Source organism: Schistocerca cancellata, unplaced genomic scaffold (assembly GCF_023864275.1).
Source record: "Schistocerca cancellata isolate TAMUIC-IGC-003103 unplaced genomic scaffold, iqSchCanc2.1 HiC_scaffold_1151, whole genome shotgun sequence".
Taxonomy (NCBI): domain Eukaryota; kingdom Metazoa; phylum Arthropoda; class Insecta; order Orthoptera; family Acrididae; genus Schistocerca; species Schistocerca cancellata.
Genome location: NW_026047150.1, coordinates 7,205,881 through 7,216,353, shown reverse-complemented (window position 1 = coordinate 7,216,353; position 10,473 = coordinate 7,205,881).

The following is a 10,473-nucleotide window of genomic DNA, read 5'->3' as shown; positions in this document are numbered from 1 at the left end:
ACGTACAGGGTGGTGCACCCGCAAGGCTCATCACGCGACTGTAACTGCCACAAGATAAATGTAAACGTTTCCGATAGAAATGCGTCCATTGTGACGATTTGCAGTTACGTCATTTCAAAAAAACATGTATTAAACGTAAGATTTTCTGCGGTTTTTTCTACACATTACAACTTCTGGCTTTTCCTTGTGTAATGAGGCTGCCAGAGCTCGGTTCGTGGCAAACCTTAATGTCCTAGGTCAACTACAAGGCAGCAAAAGCGGCCAACAATTGAGTTTTCAAAAACTAAAACTTGACTTGCTGTGCTTCTTACTTGTCGACTGCAACAACTTAGATGCTTAAATTACGTACAGGGTAATGCACCCGAAAGGGTCATGGCGCGACTTTAACTGCCAGAAGATAAATGGAAACGTTTCCGATAGAAATGCGTCCATTGTGACGATTTTCAGTTACGTCATTTTAAAAACAAATGTATTAAACGTAAGATTTTCTGCGGTTTTTTCTACACATTACCACTTCTGTCTTTTTCTTGTGTAATGTGGCTGCCAGAGCTCGGTTTGTGCCAAATCGTAAGGTCCTAGGTCAACTACAAGGCAGGAAAATCGGCCAAAAATAGAGTTTTCAAAAACTAAAACTTTACTAATTGTGCTCCTTACTTGTCGACTGCGACAACTTAGATGCTTAAATTACGTACAGAGTGTAGCGCCCGCAAGGCTCATCACGCGACTTTAATTGCCAGAAGATAAATGTAAACGTTCCCGAGAGAAATGCGTCCATTGTAACGATTTGCAGTTACGTCATTTCGAAAACAAATGTATTAAACGCAAGAGTTTCTGCGTTTTTTCTACACATTACCACTTCTGGCTTTTTCTTGTGTAATGTGGCTGCCAGAGCTCGGTTCGTGCCAAATCTTAAGGTCCTAGGTCAACTACAAGGCAGCAAAAGCGGCCAAAAATTGAGTTTTCAAAAACTAAAACTCCACTTGCTGCGCTCCTTACTTGTCGACTGCAACAACTTAGATGCTTCAATTACGTACAGAGTGGTGCACCCACAAGGCTCATCACGCCACTTTAACTGCCAGAAGATAAATGTAACCGTTTCCGATAGAAATGTGTCCATTGTGACGATTTGCAGTTCCGTCATTTCGAAAACAAATGTATTAAACGTAAGATTATCTGCGGATTTTTCTACACATTACCACTTCTGGCTTTTTCTTGTGTAACGTGGCTGCCAGAGCTCGGTTCGTGCGAAATCTTAAGGTCCTAGGTCAACTACAAGGCAGCAAAAGCGGCCAAAAATTGAGTTTTCAAAAACTAAAACTTGATTTGCTGTGCTCATTATTTGTCGACTGCAACAACTTTGATGCTTAAATCACGTACAGAGTGGTGCTCCCGCAAGGCTCATCACGCGACTTTAACTGCCAGAAGACAAATGTAAACGTTTCCGAGAGAAATGCGTCCATTGTGACGATTTGCAATTACGTCATTTCGAAAACAAATGTATTAAACGCAAGATTTTCTGCGGTTTTATCTACACATTACCACTTCTGGCTTTTTTTTTGTGTAATGTGGCCGCCAGAGCTCGGTTCGTGCCAAATAATAAGGTCCTACGTCAACTACAAGGCACCAATAGCGGCCAAAAATTGATTTTTCAAAAACTAAAACTCGATTTGCTGTGCTCCTTACTTGTCGACTGCCAGAACTTAGATGCTTAAATTACGTACAGAGTGGTGCACCCAGAAGGCACATCACGCGACTTTAACTGCCAGAAGATAAATGTAAACGTTTGCGATAGAAATGCGTCCATTGTTACGATTTGCAGTTACGTCATTTCGAAAACAAATTTATTACACGTAAGATTTTCTGTGGTTTTTTCTACACATTGCCACTTCTGGCTTTTTCTTGTATAATGTGGCTGCCAGAGCTCGGTTCGTGCCAAATCTTAAGGTCCTAGGTCAACTACAAGGCAGCAAAAGCGGACAAAAATTGAGTTTTCAAAAACTAAACATGACTTGCTGTGCTCCTTACTTGTCGACTGCAACAACTTTGATGCTTCAATTACGTACAGGGTGGTGCACCCGCAAGGCTCATCACGCCACTTTAACTGCTAGAAGATAAATGTAAACGTCTCCGATAGAAATGCGTCCATTGTGACGATTTGCAGTTACGTCATTTCGAAAACAAATGTATTAAACGTAAGACTTTCTGCGGTTTTTTCTACACATTACCACTTCAGGCTTTTTTTTGTGTAATGTGGCAGCCAGAGCTCGGTTCGTGCCAAATAATAAGGTCCTACGTCAACTACAAGGCAGCAAAAGCGGCCAAAAATTGAGTTTTCAAAAATTAAAACTCGACTTGCTGTGCTCCTTACTTGACGACTGCAACAACTTAGATGCTTAAATTACGTACAGGGTGGTGCACCCGCAAGGCTCATCACGCGACTGTAACTGCCACAAGATAAATGTAAACGTTTCCGATAGAAATGCGTCCATTGTGACGATTTGCAGTTACGTCATTTCAAAAAAACATGTATTAAACGTAAGATTTTCTGCGGTTTTTTCTACACATTACAACTTCTGGCTTTTCCTTGTGTAATGAGGCTGCCAGAGCTCGGTTCGTGCCAAACCTTAATGTCCTAGGTCAACTACAAGGCAGCAAAAGCGGCCAACAATTGAGTTTTCAAAAACTAAAACTTGACTTGCTGTGCTTCTTACTTGTCGACTGCAACAACTTAGATGCTTAAATTACGTACAGGGTAATGCACCCGCAAGGCTCATGGCGCGACTTTAACTGCCAGAAGATAAATGTAAACGTTTCCGATAGAAATGCGTCCACTGTGATGATTTGCAGTTACGTCATTTCGAAAACAAATGTATTAAACGTAAGACTTTCTGCGGTTTTTTCTACACATTACCACTTCTGGCTTTTTCTTGTGTAATGTGGCTGCCAAAGCTCGGTTCGTGCCAAATCTTAAGGTCCTAGGTCAACTACAAGGCAGCAAAAGCGGCCAAAAATTGAGTTTTCAAAAACTAAAACTTGACTTGCTGTGCTCCTTACTTGTCGACTGCAATAACTTAGATGCTTAAATTACGTACAGGGTGGTGCACCCACAAGGCTCATCACGCCACTTTAACTGCCAGAAGATAAATGTAAACGTTTCCGATAGAAATGCGTCCATTGTGACGATTTGCAGTTACGTCATTTCAAAAACAAATGTATTAAACGTAAGATCTTCTGCGGTTTTTTCTACACATTCCCACTTCTCGCGTTTTCTTGTGTAATGTGGCTGCCAGAGCTCGGTTCGTGCCAAATCATAAGGTCCTAGGTCAACTACAAGGCACAAAAGCGGCCAAAAATAGAGTTTTTTAAAACTAATACTTGACTTGCTGTGCTCCTTACTTGTCGACTGCAACATCTTAGATGCTTAAATTACGTACAGGGTGGTGCACCCGCAAGGCTCATCACGCGACTTTAACTGCCAGAAGATAATTATAAACGTTTCCGATAGAAATGCGTCCACTGTGACGATTTGCAGTTACGTCATTTCGAAAACAAATGTACTAAACGTAAGATTTTCTGCGGTTTTTTCTACACATTACCACTTCTGTCTTTTTCTTGTGTAATGTGGCTGCCAGAGCTCGGTTCGTGCCAAATCGTAAGGTCCTAGGTCAACTACAAGGCAGGAAAATCGGCCAAAAATAGAGTTTTCAAAAACTAAAACTTTACTAATTGTGCTCCTTACTTGTCGACTGCGACAACTTAGATACTTAAATTACGTACAGAGTGTAGCGCCCGCAAGGCTCATCACGCGACTTTAACTGCCAGAAGATAAATGTAAACGTTTCCGAGAGAAATGCGTCCATTGTAACGATTTGCAGTTACGACATTTCGAAAACAAATGTACTAAACGCAATATTTTCTGCGTTTTTTTCTACACATTACCACTTCTGGCTTTTTCTTGTGTAATGTGGCTGCCAGAGCTCGGTTCGTGCCAAATCATAAGGTCCTAGGTCAACTACAAGGCAGCAAAAGCGGCCAAAAATTGAGTTTTCAAAAACTAAAACTCCACTTGCTGTGCTCCTTACTTGTCGACTGCAACAACTTAGATGCTTAAATTACGTACAGAGTGGTGCACCCGCAAGGCTCATCACGCGACTTTAACTGCCAGAAGATAAATGTAACCGTTTCCGATGGAAATGTGTCCATTGTGACGATTTGCAGTTCCGTCATTTCGAAAACAAATGTATTAAACGTAAGATTATCTGCAGTTTTTTCTACACATTACCACTTCTGGCTTTTTCTTGTGTAACGTGGCTGCCAGAGCTCGGTTCGTGCGAAATCTTAAGGTCCTAGGTCAACTACAAGGCAGCAAAAGCGGCCAAAAATTGAGTTTTCAAAAACTAAAACTTGACTTGCTGTGCTCATTATTTGTCAACTGCAACACCTTAGATGCTTAAATCACGTACAGAGTGGTGCACCCGCAAGGCTCATCACGCGACTTTAACTGCCAGAAGATAAATGTAAACGTTTCCGATGGAAATGCGTCCATTGTGACGATTTGCAGTTACGTCATTTCGAAAACAAATGTATTAAACGTAAGATTTTCTGCGGTTTTTTCTTCACATTACCACTTCTGGCTTTTTCTTGTGTAATGTGGCTGCCAGTGCTCGGTTCGTGCCAAATCCTAAGGTCCTAGGTCAACTACAAGGCAGCAAAAGCGGCCAAAAATTGAGTTTTAAAAAACTAAAACTTGACTTGCTGTGCTCCTTACTTGTCGACTGCAACAACTTAGATGCTTAAATTACGTACAGGGTGGTGCACCCGCAAGGCTCATCACGCGACTTTAACTGCCAGAAGATAAATGTAAACTTTTCCGAGAGAAATGCGTCCATTGTGATGATTTGCAGTTACGTCATTTCGAAAACAAATGTATTAAACATAAGATTTTCTGCGGTTTTTTCTAAACATTACCACTTCTGGCTCTTTCTTGTGTAACGTGGCTGCCAGAGCTCGGTTCGTGCCAAATCTTAAGGTCCTAGGTCAACTACAAGGCAGAGAATGCGGCCAAGAATTGAGTTTTCAAAAACTAAAACTTGACTTGCTGTGCTCCGTACTTGTCGACTACAACAACTTAGATGCTTCAATTACGTACAGGGTGGTGCACCCGCAAGGTTCATGACGCCACTTTAACTGCCAGAAGATAAATGTAAACGTTTTCGATGGAAATGCGTCCATTGTGTTGATTTGCAGTTACGTCATTTCAAAAACAAATGTATTAAACGTAAGATTTGCTGCGGTTTTTTCAACATATTTCCACTTCAGGCGTTTTCTTGTGTAATGTGGCTGCCAGAGCTCGGTTCGTGCCAAATCTTAAGGTTCTAGGTCAACTACAAGGCAGTAAAAGCGGCCAAAAATTTAATTTTCAAAAACTAAAACTTGACTTGCTGTGCTCCTTACTTGTCGACTGCAACTACATAGATGCTTAAATTACGTACAGAGTGGTGCACCCGCAAGGCTCATCTCGCAACTTTAACTGCCAGAAGATAAATGTAAACGTTTGCGATAGAAATGCGTCCATTGTGACGATTTGTAGTTACGTCATTTCGAAAACAAATGTATTAAACGTAAGATTTTCTGCGGTTTTTTCTACACATTACCACTTCTGTCTTTTTCTTGTGTAATGTGACTGCCAGAGCTCGGTTCGTGCCAAATCGTAAGGTCCTAGGTCAACTACAAGGCAGGAAAATCGGCCAAAAATAGAGTTTTCAAAAACTAAAACTTTACTAATTGTGCTCCTTACTTGTCGACTGCGACAACTTAGATGCTTAAATTACGTACAGAGTGTAGCGCCCGCAAGGCTCATCACGCGACTTTAACTGCCAGAAGATAAATGTAAACGTTTCCGAGAGAAATGCGTCCATTGTAACGATTTGCAGTTACGTCATTTCGAAAACAAATGTATTAAACGTAAGATTTTCTGCGGTTTTTTCTTCACATTACCACTTCTGGCTTTTTCTTGTGTAATGTGGCTGCCAGTGCCCAGTTCGTGCCAAATCTTAAGGTCCTAGGTCAACTACAAGGCAGCAAAAGCGGCCAAAAATTGAGTTTTCAGAAACTAAAACTTGACTTGCTGTGCTCCTTACTTGTCGACTGCAACAACTTAGATGCTTAAATTACGTACAGGGTGGTGCACCCGCAAGGCTCATCACGCGACTTTAACTGCCAGAAGATAAATGTAAACTTTTCCGAGAGAAATGCGTCCATTGTGTTGATTTGCAGTTATGTCATTTCGAAAACAAATGTATTAAACGTAAGATTTTCTGCGGTTTTTTCTACACATTACCACTTCTGGCTCTTTCTTGTGTAACGTGGCTGCCAGAGCTCGGTTCGTGCCAAATCTTAAGGTCCTAGGTCAACTACAAGGCAGAGAAAGCGGATAAGAATTGAGTTTTCAAAAACTAAAACTTGACTTGCTGTGCTCCTTACTTGTCGACTACAACAACTTAGATGCTTCAATTACGTACAGGGTGGTGCACCCGCAAGGTTCATGACGCCACTTTAACTGCCAGAAGATAAATGTAAACGTTTCCGATGGAAATGCGTCCATTGTGTTGATTTGCAGTTACGTCATTTCAAAAACAAATGTATTAAACGTAAGATTTTCTGCAGTTTTTTCTACACATTTCCAGTTCTGGCGTTTTCTTGTGTAATGTGGCTGCCAGAGCTCGGTTCGTGCCAAATCTTAAGGTTCTAGGTCAACTACAAGGCAGTAAAAGCGGCCAAAAATTTAATTTTCAAAAACTAAAACTTGACTTGCTGTGCTCCTTACTCGTCGACTGCAACTACATAGATGCTTAAATTACGTACAGAGTGGTGCACCCGCAAGGCTCATCACGCAACTTTAACTGCCAGAAGATAAATGTAAACGTTTGCGATAGAAATGCGTCCATTGTGACGATTTGCAGTTACGTCATTTCGAAAACAAATGTATTAAACGTACGATTTTCTGCGGTTTATTCTACACATTACCACTTCTGGCTCTTTCTCGTGTAATGTGACTGCCAGAGCTCGGTTCGTGCCAAATCTTAAGGTCCTAGGTCAACTACAAGGCAGCAAAAGCGGACAAAAATTGAGTTTTCAAAAACTAATCGTTGACTTCCTGTGCTCCTTACTTGTCGACTGCAACAACTTAGATGCTTAAATTACGTGCAGGGTGGTGCACCCGCAATACTCATCACGCGACTTTAACTGCCAGAAGATAAATGTCAACGTTTCCGATAGAAATGCGTCCATTGTGACGATTTGCAGTTACGTCATTTCGAAAACAAAAGTATTAAACGTAAGATTCTCTGCGGTTTTTTCTACACATTACCGCATCTGGCTTTTTCTTGTGTAATGTGGCTTCCAGAGCTCGGTTCGTGCCAAATCTTAAGGTCCTAGGTCAACTACAAGGCAGCAAAAGCGGCTAAAAATTCAGTTTTAAAAAACTAAAACTTGACTTGCTGTGCTCCTTACTTGTCGACTGCAACAACTTAGATGCTTAAATTTCGTACAGAGTGGTGCACCCGCAAGGCTCATCACGCGACTTTAACTGCCAGAAGATAAATGTAAACCTATCCGTTAGAAATGCGTCCATTGTGACGAATTGCAGTTACGTCATTTCGAAAACAAATGTATTAAACGTAAGATTTTCTGCGGTTTTTTCTACACATTACCACTTCTGGCTTTTTCTTGTGTAATGTGGCTGCCAGAGCTCGGTTCGTGCCAAATCTTAAGGTCCTAGGTCAACTACAAGGCAGCAAAAGCGGACAAAAATTGAGTTTTCAAAAACTAAAACTTGACTTGCTGTGCTCCTTACTTGTCGACTGCAACAACTTAGATGCTTAAATTACGTACAGGGTGGTGCACCCGCAAGGCTCATCACGCGACTTTAACTGCCAGAAGATAAAGGTAAACGTTTCCGATAGAAATGCGTCCATTGTGACGATTTGCAGTTCCGTCATTTCCAAAACAAATGTATTAAACGTATGATTTTCTGCGGTTTTTTCTACACATTACTACTTCTGGCTTTTTCTTCTGTAATGAGGCTGCCAGAGCTCGGTTCGTGCCAAACGTAAGGTCGTAGGTCAACTACAAGGCAGCAAAAGCGGACAATAATTGAGTTTTCAAAAACTAAAACTTTACTTGCTGTGCTCCTTACTTGTCGACTGCAACATCTTACATGCTTAAATTACGAACAGAGTGGTGCACCCGCAAGGCTCATCATGCGACTTTAACTGCCAGAAGATAAATGTAAACGTTTCCGATAGAAATGCGTCCATTGTGACGATTTGCAGTTACGTCATTTCGAAAACAAATGTATTAAACGTAAGATTCACTGCGGTTTTTTCTACTCATTACCACTTCTGGCTTTTTCTTGTGTAATGTGGCTGCCAGAGCTGGGTTCGTGCCAAATCTTAAGGTTCTAGGTCAACTACAAGGCAGTAAAAGCGGCCAAAAATTTAATTTTCAAAAACTAAAACTTGACTTGCTGTGCTCCTTACTTGTCGACTGCAACTACATAGATGCTTAAATTACGTACAGGGTGGTGCACCCGCAAGGCTCATCACGCAACTTTAACTGCCAGAAGATAAATGTAAACGTTTGCGATAGAAATGCGTCCATTGTGACGATTTGCAGTTACGTCATTTCGAAAACAAATGTATTAAACGTACGATTTTCTGCGGTTTATTCTACACATTACCACTTCTGGCTCTTTCTCGTGTAATGTGACTGCCAGAGCTCGGTTCGTGCCAAATCTTAAGGTCCTAGGTCAACTACAAGGCAGCAAAAGCGGACAACAATTGAGTTTTCAAAAACTAATCGTTGACTTCCTGTGCTCCTTACTTGTCGACTGCAACAACTTAGATGCTTAAATTACGTGCAGGGTGGTGCACCCGCAATACTCATCACGCGACTTTAACTGCCAGAAGATAAATGTCAACGTTTCCGATAGAAATGCGTCCATTGTGACGCTTTGCAGTTACGTCATTTCGAAAACAAAAGTATTAAACGTAAGATTCTCTGCGGTTTTTTCTACACATTACCGCATCTGGCTTTTTCTTGTGTAATGTGGCTTCCAGAGCTCGGTTCGTGCCAAATCTTAAGGTCCTAGGTCAACTACAAGGCAGCAAAAGCGGCTAAAAATTCAGTTTTCAAAAACTAAAACTTGACTTGCTGTGCTCCTTACTTGTCGACTGCAACAACTTAGATGCTTAAATTTCGTACAGAGTGGTGCACCCGCAAGGCTCATCACGCGACTTTAACTGCCAGAAGATAAATGTAAACCTATCCGTTAGAAATGCGTCCATTGTGACGAATTGCAGTTCCGTCATTTCAAAAACAAATGTATTAAACGTAAGATTTTCTGCGGTTTTTTCTACACATTACCACTTCTGGCTTTTTCTTGTGTAATGTGGCTGCCAGTGCTCGGTTCGTGCCAAATCTTAAGGTCCTAGGTCAACTACAAGGCAGCAAAAGCGGACAAAAATTGAGTTTTCAAAAACTAAAACTTGACTTGCTGTGCTCCTTACTTGTCGACTGCAACAACTTAGATGCTTAAATTACGTACAGGGTGGTGCACCCGCAAGGCTCATCACGCGACTTTAACTGCCAGAAGATAAAGGTAAACGTTTCCGATAGAAATGCGTCCATTGTGACGATTTGCAGTTCCGTCATTTCCAAAACAAATGTATTAAACGTATGATTTTCTGCGGTTTTTTCTACACATTACCACTTCTGGCTTTTTCTTCTGTAATGAGGCTGCCAGAGCTCGGTTCGTGCCAATCGTAAGGTCGTAGGTCAACTACAAGGCAGCAAAAGCGGACAATAATTGAGTTTTCAAAAACTAAAACTTTACTTGCTGTGCTCCTTACTTGTCGACTGCAACATCTTACATGCTTAAATTACGAACAGAGTGGTGCACCCGCAAGGCTCATCATGCGACTTTAACTGCCAGAAGATAAATGTAAACGTATCCGATAGAAATGCGTCCATTGTGACGATTTGCAGTTACGTCATTTCGAAAACAAATGTATTAAACGTAAGATTCACTGCGGTTTTTTCTACTCATTACCACTTCTGGCTTTTTCTTGTGTAATGTGGCTGCCAGAGCTCGGTTCGTGCCAAATCTTAAGGTTCTAGGTCAACTACAAGGCAGTAAAAGCGGCCAAAAATTTAATTTTCAAAAACTAAAACTTGACTTGCTGTGCTCCTTACTTGTCGACTGCAACTACATAGATGCTTAAATTACGTACAGAGTGGTGCACCCGCAAGGCTCATCACGCAACTTTAACTGCCAGAAGATAAATGTAAACGTTTCCGATAGAAATGCGTCCATTGTGACGATTTGCAGTTACGTCATTTCGAAAACAAATGTATTAAACGTACGATTTTCTGCGGTTTATTCTACACATTACCACTTCTGGCTCTTTCTTG